This window comes from Kogia breviceps, chromosome 19, assembly GCF_026419965.1.
Source record: "Kogia breviceps isolate mKogBre1 chromosome 19, mKogBre1 haplotype 1, whole genome shotgun sequence".
In the NCBI taxonomy this organism is placed as follows: Eukaryota; Metazoa; Chordata; class Mammalia; order Artiodactyla; family Physeteridae; genus Kogia; species Kogia breviceps.
Window position 1 is genome coordinate 47322138 of NC_081328.1, and position 12552 is coordinate 47334689.

General features: G+C 42.2%; 1 protein-coding gene and 1 non-coding gene across 4 annotated transcripts in view; one reads left to right on the plus strand and one right to left on the minus strand.

Annotated features, from left to right (window-relative positions):
* RPTOR (regulatory associated protein of MTOR complex 1) overlaps positions 1-12552 on the minus strand; it is a 337818-nt gene that overhangs the window by 323782 nt on the left and 1484 nt on the right. The window lies entirely within an intron of this gene.
* LOC131747148 (small nucleolar RNA SNORA28) lies at positions 8089-8209 on the plus strand. Its single transcript, XR_009332778.1, has one exon. It is a non-coding gene; the product is annotated as a small nucleolar RNA SNORA28 (small nucleolar RNA).

Below are 12552 nucleotides of genomic sequence, written 5' to 3' on the forward strand. Positions count from 1 at the left end.
CAAACAGACACCACCGAAATGTCCAGAAAGCAGAATTCCTTAAATCACTACCTTATTACTCAAGTGCAGATACATAATTACTGCGTTGGGCTTTTACTTAACTTTGTATAAGGATGCCATTTTCTCTAATAAGATAAAAATTCCTCAAGGACCACGCCCACGTCCTATACCTCCTGAGATCCCACACAATCCCAGGCTCAGTGCCATGTAGATAAATGGTACAAAGTGCTCATAAGAACAATTATTTCCCCACAAAACACTGAGAAGCCCTGCAACTTGCTTTTAGATAGCATACACTAATAGTTAGGATTTGTGCATTTCACTGTATGTAAAGTTTGCCTCAAACAATAATGTAAGTGAATATTAAGCTCTTAGTTAATAAGTGTGCTTCCTCAAGTGCTATGGGTTAGCAGTTCAGAAACTCCCCTCTGTGTATTCCAGCCAGCAAATGAATCAGTGCGGACAAAGGAGCCAGGTTCTCACTGCTGGGAAGTAAGTGACAAACCTGAAAAGGGGAACAGAGGAGACGGGCCTTGTGGTAATCACCTCTGTGCATCACAGTACAATGCACAGCAGTAAGTAAGCAATAAATACAGACAGACACGGATGTCTCCACACTACCTCTCTGCCAAGGGGACCCGCAACAGTGGCACACCAGCAGCAATGGGCACACCTAGTGCCAGGTCTTGCTTCTAAATTCTATTCTCCACCAGAAGGAACTGGAGATCATTGGAGAAAAGGCTGATACCAGGGCTGAGGCAGGGAAAATACAACATAAGCCTGGAACATCTTACAGTGCCAAAAAGCTAAGAAATGTTCAAAGCCTGGTACGTCAAAGGGCACTGACAACAACGTGATGAGGCCTTGCTCAGCTAGAAAATAAATAATGACAGGGATGGGCCAAATGAATAACGGCAACAAAGTTGGGACCAAGCAACATGACACGATGCTCTGGAAAAAGCAAGTGACCTCAGTAGCATCCTCACCCAAAATGCATAACCTGCATCTGATTACAAGGAAACATCAGGCAAACCCAACTTGAGGACATTCAGGAAATAACTACCTGTATTCTTTTAAAATGTCAAGGTCAACGAATTCAGAGATAGAAAGTAGGATGGTGGTTACCAGGGTTTGGGGGAGGGGGAGGGGGAGGGAGAGTTAGTGTTTAATGAGGACAGAGTTTCAGTTTGGGCAGCCAAAAAGTTCTGGAGATGGACGGTTGTGATCGCTGCACAACACAATGAATGTACTTAATAACTGCAGCCTTAAAAATGGTTTAAATGATAAACTTCATATTATGTATATTTTACGACAATAAAAAGATTGTCAAGGTCAAGAAATTCTAAGAAAGCCTGAGAAACTCCTTTAGATTAAAGGAGGCTACAAAGACGAGGCTTCTAAGGCAGTAAGTGAACCTGGGTGGAGGGAGGGGCAAAAATGGCTCATAAAGGGGCAAACCACAACATTTTAATGTGAACTGTGGATTAATAATAGTATTAAATCATGAGTTCCCTGGTGGTCCAGTGATTAGGACTTAGCACTTTCACTGCTGTAGCCTCAGGTTCAATCCTTGATCGGGGAACTACAATCCCACAAGCTGTGTGGCAAAAAAATATATATATATTATTATATCAACGGCAAATGTCTCAACTTTTACAACTATCCTGTGTTTATGTAAAAGAATGTCCTTGTTCTTAGGAGATACACACAGTAAGGCATAAAGGAGCACAGTCTCCAACTTACTCTTCAATAGTTCAGGGGAAAGAATTACATATTCACATTTATAAATAGAGAAAAGTAAATGAGGCAAGATGTAAAAATGGGTGAAGCTGGGTAAGGGTATATGGGAATTCATTACACTATTCTTGCAATTTTTCTGTAAGTCTGAAATTACATCAAAACTAAAAAATACGGGCTTCCCTGGTGGTGCAGTGGTTGAGAGTCCACCTGCCGATGCAGGAGACACGGGTTCGTGCCCCGGTCCGGGAAGATCCCACATGCCACAGAGTGGCTGGGCCCGTGAGCCATGGCCACTGAGCCTGCGTGTCCGCCTGTGCTCCGCAACGGGAGAGGCCACAAACAGTGAGAGGCCCTCGTACGGACAAAAAAAAAAAAAAAAACTAAAAAATACAAAATAGTAGTAGTCAAGAAGAGAAGACCCACCTAGAAAGCACACCGACGGTGGGTAAAATTGACACGTGTCACTGGCTGTCTCTCCTCAGCTGTCTCCCCTTCCACTGTAAAGGCAACTCTCTGTAGAGTTGGACGTACAGGGCAAGTTTAAGGTTCAAGAACATGATTAAAGCATTAACATATCATGCCATATATTTACTGGAATGGCCTTTTCTATGTATTTAACTAGACTTACAAAAAGGAAACAGTATCCACCTTGAGCTCCACAGAGACAAGCATGGTGGATGCCCCAAGCACTTTAATGGCTTCTGAACAAAAAGAGGACAGAGTCAGAAACCTAGAGGACACCCTCTATATGTAAGCCACATGGATCTTGTTAGAATGTTAGCTTTAGAATTCCACAAGGTGATAATGAGGTAGAAATGTTCTCATTCATTTCAGGACTCTTCCACAGCATGTTGTTCAAAATGGAACACGGCACATTTTTTAAAGCAGGTTAAAAAAAAATCTATGTAGATGTCCCTTTGTGGCTCCTGAGCCTCACATGACAAATGCCAAAGGAAAGTTCATATACTTCAAATGCAAAGTGAGAGAGTGTTATAAACCCCACCCCCTTTTACCCCCACATCCAAACCAGACTCCCTTGATTCTACCTTCTCGATTTTACCTTCTGGACATCAGCAGAGGTCCTGCCCTGTCCTCCACCCCTCCCACCACTGTCTCCTCCAGCCCTGGTAGTTCTTACCTGGATTATCACACTCCCCTCCCCATCTGGTGATACCACCTCCAGTGTCACCCCTCTTCAAACCCTCCACTCCACCCACAGTCAAAAAGACCTTTCAAAACACAAATCTATGTCTGACATTCCCCTGCTTAAATTCTGAAGCAGCTCCCATCACCAACTACATCAACAGTCATTAGTTGCTGTGAGTTTAAAGCTGGGTCGATCTGAATGATTTATGTTTCATAAATGTTGTTCAATGCAAATGATTCACTTATTTACTATAAACTAAAGGCTTTCGCTGATAACCATGGTCTCCTCCCCTATAAACACACAGTGTACTATAATTTGATGACACGGCACACTGTCAGTAAGCAATAAACCTCCACTGAGCTGAAGTAAAGATGTCTGGCTACCTCCCCTCGCCCCACTGGATCCATTCTCCTCCCCTCACAGAACAAGGCCGTCCTGGGTGAGTGGCAGTGTGTCTTCCTACAGGACACGCAACAGGGGCAACAGGAGGCCCTAACGGTGCCTAAAGGGCTACATATAAGGCAAATGACTTCACAATCACAAAGGCTCTCCACAAGCACAAGCTCAGAGGAGGGAAAGAGTGTAACAGATCCCTTTTAGGTCTGTCACTTGATTTCTGGTCAAGCTTGGTATTTTTGGCCAACCATCTGATACCTCAAGCCTTCTTCCTAGTTTAAGTTTGATGCCCACTTTTTTTTTAATAGATCTTTATTGGAGTATAATTCCTTCACAACACTGTGTTAGTTTCTGTTGTACACCAAAGTGTATAACAGAATCAGCTACATACATACATATGTCCCCATATCCCCTCCCTCTTGAGCCTCCCTCCCATCCTCCCTATCCCACCCCTCTAGGTCATTGCAAAGCACAGAGCTGATCTCCCTATGCTATGCTGCTGCTTCCCACTAGCTAACTATCTTACATTCGGTAGTGTATATATGTCGATGCTACTCTCACTTCGCCCCAGCTTCCCCCTCCCACCCCGTGTTCTCAAGTCCATTCTCTATGTCTACATCTTTATTCCTGCCCTGCAACTAGGTTCATCAGTACCATTTTTTTTTAGATTCCATATATATGCGTTAGAATACGGTATTTGTTTTTCTCTTTCTGACTTACTTCACTCTGTATGACAGACTCTAGGGCCATCCACCTCACTACAAATAACTCAATTTCGTTTCTTTTTATGGCAAAGGAATATTCCATTGTATATATGTTTCACATCTTCTTTATCCATTCATCTGTCGATGGACATTTAGGTTGGTTCCATGTCCTGGCTACTGTAAATAGTGCTGTAATGGACATTGTGGTACATGTCTCTTTTTGAATTATGGTTTTCTCAGGGTATATGCCCAGTAGTGGGATTTCTGGGTCATATGGTAGTTCTATTTTTAGTTTTTTAAGGAACCTCCATACTGTTCTCCATAGAGGTTGTATCAATTTACATTCCCACCAACAGTGCAGGAGGATTCCCTTTTCACCACACCCTTTCCACCACACCTTTTCCAGCATTTATTGTTTCTAGATTTTTTTGATAATAGCCATTCTGACCAGTGTGAGGTGACACCTCATTGTAGTTTTGATTTGCAGTGCTCTAATACTTAGTGATGTTGAGCACCTTTTCATGTGCCTCTTGGCCATCCATATGTCTTCCTTGGTGAAATATCTATTTAGGTCTTCCACCCATTTTTAAATTGGATTGTTTGTTTTTTTGATATTGAGCTCCATGAGCTGTTTGTATACTTTGGAGATTAATCCTTTGTTGTTTCATTTGCAAATATTTTCTCCCATTCTGAGGGTTGTCTTTCTGTCTTGTTTATGGTTTCCTTTGCTGTGCAAAAGCTTTTAAGTGTAATTAAGTCCCATTTGTTTATTTTTGGAGGTGAGTCAAAAAAGATCTTGCTGTGGTTTACATCAAAGAGTGTTTTTCCTATGTTTTCCTCTAAGAGTTTTATAGTGTCTGATCTTACATTTAGGTCTTTAATCCATTGGGAGTTTATTTTTGTGTATGGTGTTAGGGAGTGTTCTAATTTCATTCTTTTACATGCAGCTGTCCAGTTTTCCCAGCACCACTTATTGAAGAGGCTGTCTTTTCTCCATTGTATGTTCTTGCCTCCTTTGTCGTAAATTAGGTAACCATATGTGCGTGGGTTTATCTCTGGGCATTCTATCCTGTACCATTGATCAGTATTTCTGTTTTTGTGCCAGTACCATACACACTGTCTTGATTACTGTATCTTTGTGGTATAGTTTGAAGTCGAGGATCCTGATTCCTCCAACTCCGTTTTTATTTCTCAAGATTGCTTTGGCTATTCGGGGTCTTTTGTGTTTCCATACAAATTGTAAAATTTTTTGTTCTAATTCTGTGAAGAATGCCATTGGTAGTTTGGTAGGAATTCCACTGAATCTGTAGATTGCTTTGGGTATTATAGTCATTTTCACAATATTGATTCTTCCAATCCAAGAACATGGTATACTTCTCCATCTGTTTATGTCATCTTTGATTTCTTTCGTTAGTGTTTTATAGTTTTCTGAGCACAAGTCTTTCGACTCCTTAGGCAGGTTTATTCCAAGGTATTTTATTCTTTTTGTTATGATGGTAAATGGGATTGTTTCCTTAATTTCTCTTTCTGATTTTTCGTTGTTGGTGTATAGGAATGCCAGAGATTTCTGTGATGTCCACTTTCTTTTAACTACACTAACAAGTCTCAAACATTTGATAACAGGACACCTAACCACTCTTAAAGATTACTGAAGACTCCCAAAGAGCTTTTTATATGTTACATTGATCAATATTTTCCATATTAGAGGTTAAAACCAAATATATATATATATATATATATATATATATATATATTTCCTTATTAATTCACTTAAAAATTGTTACTTTTCTGGGACTTCCCTGGTGGCGCAGTGGTTAAGAATCCGCCTGCCAGTGCAGGGGACACAGGTTCAAGACCTGGTCTGGGAAGATCCCACATGCTGCAGAGCAACTAAGCCCGTGCACCACAACTACAGAGCCCGCGTGCCACAACTACTGAAGCCCACACGCCTAAAGCCCGTGCTCTGCAACAAGAGAAGCCACCCAGTGAGAAGCCCATGAACCGCAACGAAGAGAAGCCCCCGCTCGCTGCAACTAGAGAAAGCCCGCGAGCAGCCACAAAGACCTAAGGTAGCCAAAACTAAAAATAAATAAATTAAGGGCTTCCCTGGTGGCACAGTCGTTGAGAGTCTGCTGGCCGATGCAGGGGACGCGGGTTCGTGCCCCGGTCCGGGAAGATCCCACATGCCACGGAGCGGCTAGGCCCGTGAGCTGTGGCCACTAAGCCTGTGCGTCCAGAGCCTGTGCTCCGCAGCGGGAGAGGCCACAACAGTGAGAGGTCCGTGTACCGCAAAAAATAATAATAATAATAAAATAAATAAATCATTTTTTTAAATTGTACATTTTCAATAAAGATTTCTATGAAAAATAACTATATTTTCAAAAAAGTGTTAGACAAGTGACACTGTTTTTTACAAATCTCCTTAATGTCTGCCTTAATAGAAGACAGCTGAACTCTCACATTCTGCATTCAATCTGTTGTGATATGTTGTTTTGGCTGAAGTATGTGAGAAAAATATGGACTGAAAAAGACACATAGTTTGCAAAGAGCAGGAGTAACAGAATAGCAAAATAATTGGAAATATTCTTCTATGATATTACATCAAAACTCAGTAAGTGGTAGTTTCTTAAAGGTTTGCTGCAATCTATCTGAATAATAGAAAATAGAAAATTTAATCTATCCAAAACCAAAGCAATAACTCTTCATACCCTATTATGTTAAAATCCATTGGCCTAACTTTGGATCTTTTACCCATGGATGATTTTATAATATCATGAATTGGTCATTTGGAAATATTGGTTCACTGAATTATGCAAATGTTCCAAATGTGGACACATTTCATTCTACAATATAAAAAAGATCATATTCATTAAATATCACCATCATCTCATCAGAAACATCTTTAAGTACTGGGAAGCTCACAGTGGCAGACACAGGTTTTCCAAAACTCTAATTTTCACTTGAAAGCTCAAATTTTATCACTGGCAACAAATACTGTCAGTTGTTTTCCTTGAAGTGAAGCTCACTTGGTTTGTTTTCCAGAAAATGTCCGCCAGAACCCAAGCCTGACCATGCAGGGCCGGCCTGCCAGCCTCCTCCAGGTGCAGCTTGTGTTTCAGGAAGGGTAGCAACTGGTGCAGCCAGCAACCGCAGGTGCTCTTCCTCAGACAACCATGCCTCGTGCAAAGGATAAAAAAGGCGTGTACCAAAGAGCCAAGATTTAAGAAAACTAATCATTTTAATGCTTTATCAAGGGCATTCTGAAGTGAAACTGGGATTTTTTTTTTTTTTTTTTTACTGAGATTATATGGCAATGAAGAAAACCATAACCACCATCACAGTCAGACGCCACCATCTTGACTCAAGCTCAGGCACCAGCAATTTCACCCACCCACAATCAGCGCAACTGTCAACATGGAGAAAAGGCCAATAACTAACATCTTCTATTATTATGAAAACAGTGTCGCCTCGGGGACCCGAGCGAGTACACGGTAAGAACAGCTAGGCTGCACCATCAGAATCGTTCTGTTGGTGGTTGACCACCACCCGCCTCATCTTCCCCATAAATTTTGTTTCAGCCTCCATGGCCTCTCAGCAGGATTTTTCCAGTGGAGACACTGTGATACAGTTTTGCTTGTTTGTTTTTACCTGGGCTGTGTTTCTCAGATTCTGCTTCCTCTGTTGGAGCCCTGTAACTATGTCCCTTCACGCAAGCCTTTTGATCAAGCCCCAGTTTCCTCATCAATCACACATAGATAACGATCTCTACTACTGAGCCTTAAAAGACATAATCTAGCGGACTTCCCTGGTGGCACAGCGGATAAGACTCTGGGCTCCCAATGCAGCGGGCCTGGGTTCGATCCGTGGTCAGGAACTAGATCCCACATGCATGCTGAAACTAAGAGTTTGCATGCCACAACTATGACCTGACACAACCAAATAAATAAATAAACTAATTAATTTTTAAAAAAGACATAATCTATGTGGAAGCCCTTGGCGAATGATTCATTTTTTCATCCGTACATTTTTATTGAATCCCTATTGTGTGCCAAGCACTGTCCTCTATGCCAGCAGAAACAAGGTCCTTGTTTTATGATTAAAAAGCTCACTTCTGCAGATAATCAAAAGTCTGACACAATTTGAGCTTGCTATAGCAAGGAAGTCTAACCTATTCCGGTGTTCTCTTTTCTGTGAGACAAGCCATTATATAGACTTAAACAGTGTAAAAAAAAAAAAAAAAAAAAAAAGCTCACTTCTGGGGGTCAGGGTATAAAGAAAAATATCAGAGACATAAAGAGTGATCATGAGCGACTGGGGAGCTGCTTAAGATGGGGTGATCAGGAAAGGAAGTGACCTAGATGCTGGGTGCAAACTACAAGAAGGAGCCAAGTGTGCAAAGGTCAGATGGAAGAGCATTCCAGGCCTTTCCATCCAAGAAGCAGAAAAGGCAGGCAGGGCCGGATCATGAAGCTTTGTGAACCAGGGCGGAGTTTGTGTTCTACTCCAAGTGGCCTGGTAAGTAATGGAATCTGATTTACACTTTAACAAGCTCCCTCTGACCAATATGTGAAGAATCGATTGTAGGACAAGAGCAGACATAGGGAGACCAGTCAGGACACGATTCTAGCTATCCAGATGAAAGATGGTAGTTGCCTGGACTGGGCTCACATCAGTGGAGACAAAATGAGGTGGTCTGATATAATATACAATTTGGAGGCAAAGTTGACAGGTTCTGCTGATGACACAGACAGTACAATGAGGAGAGGAAGAAGAAATAATTACAGATAAATTCTAGATTTACAATTTGAACAACTGAGTGGGTGGTGATGACAGTGTGTTGTGATGGAGAAAACCAAGGCAAAGCAGGCAATTAGGTAGTACCTGAGACAAGAGTCACAGCATGTAGACGGCACATAAAACCATGAGACTAGGTGAGATCAGCTAGTAAGGGGTATACAGAGAAAAGAGAAAGGGCTCCAAGATCAAGTTCTGGAACACTCTATGCTCAGCTGTCAACCAGCAAAGGAGTCTGAGGAGGAGCAGTTAGTGACCTCAGAGGAAGACCTGGAGTTTCAGGAAGACACAGAAGCAAGTGAGGAAAAAGCTGTGTGAATGAGAGAGTGGTCCACCCTGGAATGCTGCTGAGAAGTTGAAAAGATAAGGACAAAGAAGTGACATTTAGATTTAGCAACAAATGATGACCTTGTGGAGGGCAGTCTGAGTGGCATGGAAGAGAGACTAAATGGAGTAGATTGAGAGGATGCAAAGTGAGGAAACAGGAGTAAAGAAGGGCTATAAAGTATTACTCTTTCCCCTTGCTCCAAAGACAACCTAAACATTTGACTGTGCATATATCAGTTTAATGTATCTACTCGGCTTCCTCCATGGCTTATTCAAATATAGCTACAAAGCAAGGTGACTACGTCTAAAGACTGGTTTGGGAAATGGCTTCATCATTTTATAGCTACATCTCCTACACACATGCAGGTATAGTGTCTCTGTCAATGGTTTTCTTTCAGAGCAATAGCTCTCAGGCTTCCCTGATTCCATCCCACATATGTAAGGTAAAGATCCGAGACCAATTATCTCCACATGCCCACTTTCCGGAAAATGAACTCTGTGATAACTATAAAGTATCACAGTAAAACATAAATGGCAGAGTTATATACAAATCTGTTTTAGCCATAGGTCTATGAATGATTCACTTTGAACTGTAATTCACATGTCTAGTTATTTGAAAATCACAAGTCAAAAATGCCAGTGAGGGCTTCGCTGGTGGCGCAGAGGTTGAGAATCCGCCTGCCGATGCAGGGGACACGGGTTCGTGCCCGGGTCCGGGAAGATCCCATATGTTGCGAAGCAGCTAGGCCTGTGAGCCATGGCTGCTGAGCCTGCGCGTCCGGAGCCTGTGCTCCGCAACGGGAGAGGCCACAACAGTGAGAGGCCCGCGTACCGCAAAAAAAAAAAATGCCAGTGAGGCATATACATATTTACTTCACACAGAACTAACCAAACAACAAACTGGATAATTTGATAATAACAGTATTAAACTTACAGGAACTTAGTAATTAAAATGCAACAATAGTGGCATCTGAAAACCAGGAATGGTTCAATACCAAGACTGTGGGAATCCCAACTGAGAGTGGGCATGTGCTGTAGTTCTGTGAGGATGCCAAATGCCGAGAGGCAGAAAACTTGGAGTCATCACTCAACTTTGGTAAAGTTGTCAATTTTAGGAACCCTTAACAACTCCACTAAATAGGACAAAAGTAAGTAACTACTGATACATATATACTAAAAGTGTGTGGACTTGGGACTTCCCTGGTGGCACAGTGGTTAAGAAGCCGCCTGCCAATGCAGGGGACAGAGGTTCGAGCCCTGGTCGTGGAAGATCCCACATGCCACAGAGCAACTAAGCCCATGCGCCACAACTACTGAACCTGCGCTCTAGAGCCTGTGAGTCACAATTACTGAGCCTGTGTGCCACAACTACTGAAGCCCGCGAGCCTACAGCCCATGCTCCACAACAAGAGAAGCCACCACAATGAGAAGCCTGCGCACTGCAATGAAGAGTAGCCCCCACTCACCGCAACTAGAGAAAGGCGCATGCAGCAACAAAGACCCAACACAGCCAAAAATAAATGAATAAAATAAAAATTTATTTTTTAAAAAAAGTATGTGGACTTGCATACGGATCACAGGAAAAAGCAATGACTGAGTCTGCATTTAGGGCAGTCAATTGCCCACTGGAAGAAAAAGTAGTCTACACAGGTCCTGGTACAGGACAACTAGGTCCACACCTGTTGCCTTACAATGATGCTGCATCATCAGACTGCTGGAGATTACCTGCAGCACAGGGAAACAGTCTGGCATCATGCCCATGTGCTCAAGATTCCTAGAATCTTGAAGTCACATATGGGTAACCCACAGGCCAGAGCCAACCCCACAAATGGACTGCTTCGTGTTTTGTAATATCCGAATTAGTTCCAATATTTTAAAATTGGAAAACTTCACATTTAAAAAAATTTAAAAAGTTTTCTGGCTTCTCAAAGAAAAGAGAGAGAGAGGGAGACCTGGCCAGGACCAGCTGCCCCTTGAGCTGCAGCCTGTGCTCTTTAGCGCCTCACTGATCTCAGCCTCCAGAATGTCAGGCACGAGTCAAACCTCAGCTGCCATTCATCTATGAACCTGGGCCATTATTCTCCTTCTATCTGGCCTGTTTCATTCATTTATGCTACCTTCCAACTCTCAGCATCATTTGGATCTGTACCCTTTATCCTAGCATAGTGTGCTGAAAAGGTCCCCTCAGGGCTAATCAGGGGAAAGAGACTACAAGGATGCCCAGAGGCCAAGCTCTCACAAACTTAACTAAAAATGTTAGCTGCTGATCTTCTTTTTTAAACAACTTGCAAAGGTCGGACACATCAAACTTTCTCCCCTGGATCTTTCTAAGTCAAAATCTCAGTAATTACTCAGACTCCCAGAACTTTTCTTCCTCTTAATAACCTATGAAGAGCTTATCAGGGGGCTTCCCTGGTGGCGCAGTGGTTGAGAATCCGCCTGCCGATGCAGGGGACACGGGTTCGTGCCCCGGTCCGGGAAGATCCCACATGCCGCGGAGCGGCTGGGCCCGTGAGCCATGGCCGCTGAGCCTGCGCGTCCGGAGCCTGTGCTCCGCATCGGGAGAGGCCACAGCAGTGAAAGGCCCGCGTACCACAAAAAATAAATAAATAAATAAATAAATAAATAAATCCATCAATCAGTTTTGAACAGTTTAAGCATGGGTTGTAGCAAAGGGAACCACATTTCAAAAGAAAAAAAAAAAGCCCTCCAAATAGAATGGAAAAAAAAAAGATTACAGTTACTTTTAAAATAAGTCTTTTCATATATGCATAGGAACCACAAAAGCTTTAAACCATATAATCAGTACTAAAGATGTCTGTAAGACAGACTTTATACAATCTCTTCCAATGACCATCTCTTTTTAGTCCCTAAACTACTTTTGGATGGAACAAATTTTCCTAATAACAACTGAAGCACCAGTTACTAGTGACTGAATTAGCTAGAATTACCAGAAGGGTAATCCTATATATGTTCAACATCATACACTAAAAACAACAATCTTATATAAACATATCCATAAACCCAGAGCAAGCACACTGCATTACACCGCCAACTACCCCTCTTAGGATAAAATGTTCAAATCAATAAAGACAGTCTTGAAGGAGAAAACAAAGCACCAAAAAACCCCAAAAACAAATTATAAGCGTGTATGGGTGAGACGGTCCCACCCTTCTGCTCTGGAGGCCAGGAAATAGATGGTGGTTGATTAAGGACAGGTTTAACAAAATTGACTGTTTTCTTTCCTACTAGCTTCCTAAGTCACTATCCACACTCCAACACCACGAGGACCCGCTACCAGACCCAAGCTCCAACCCGTCATACTCTACTATTAGAGAAATTGTCTCCACCTAACAGTATCGCGACACCACATAAAAGTATGAAAGTCTTAATTCAAGACAAAGTGTTTAGAAGTCTATGATGAAGTTCACTGAAACTTTAAAA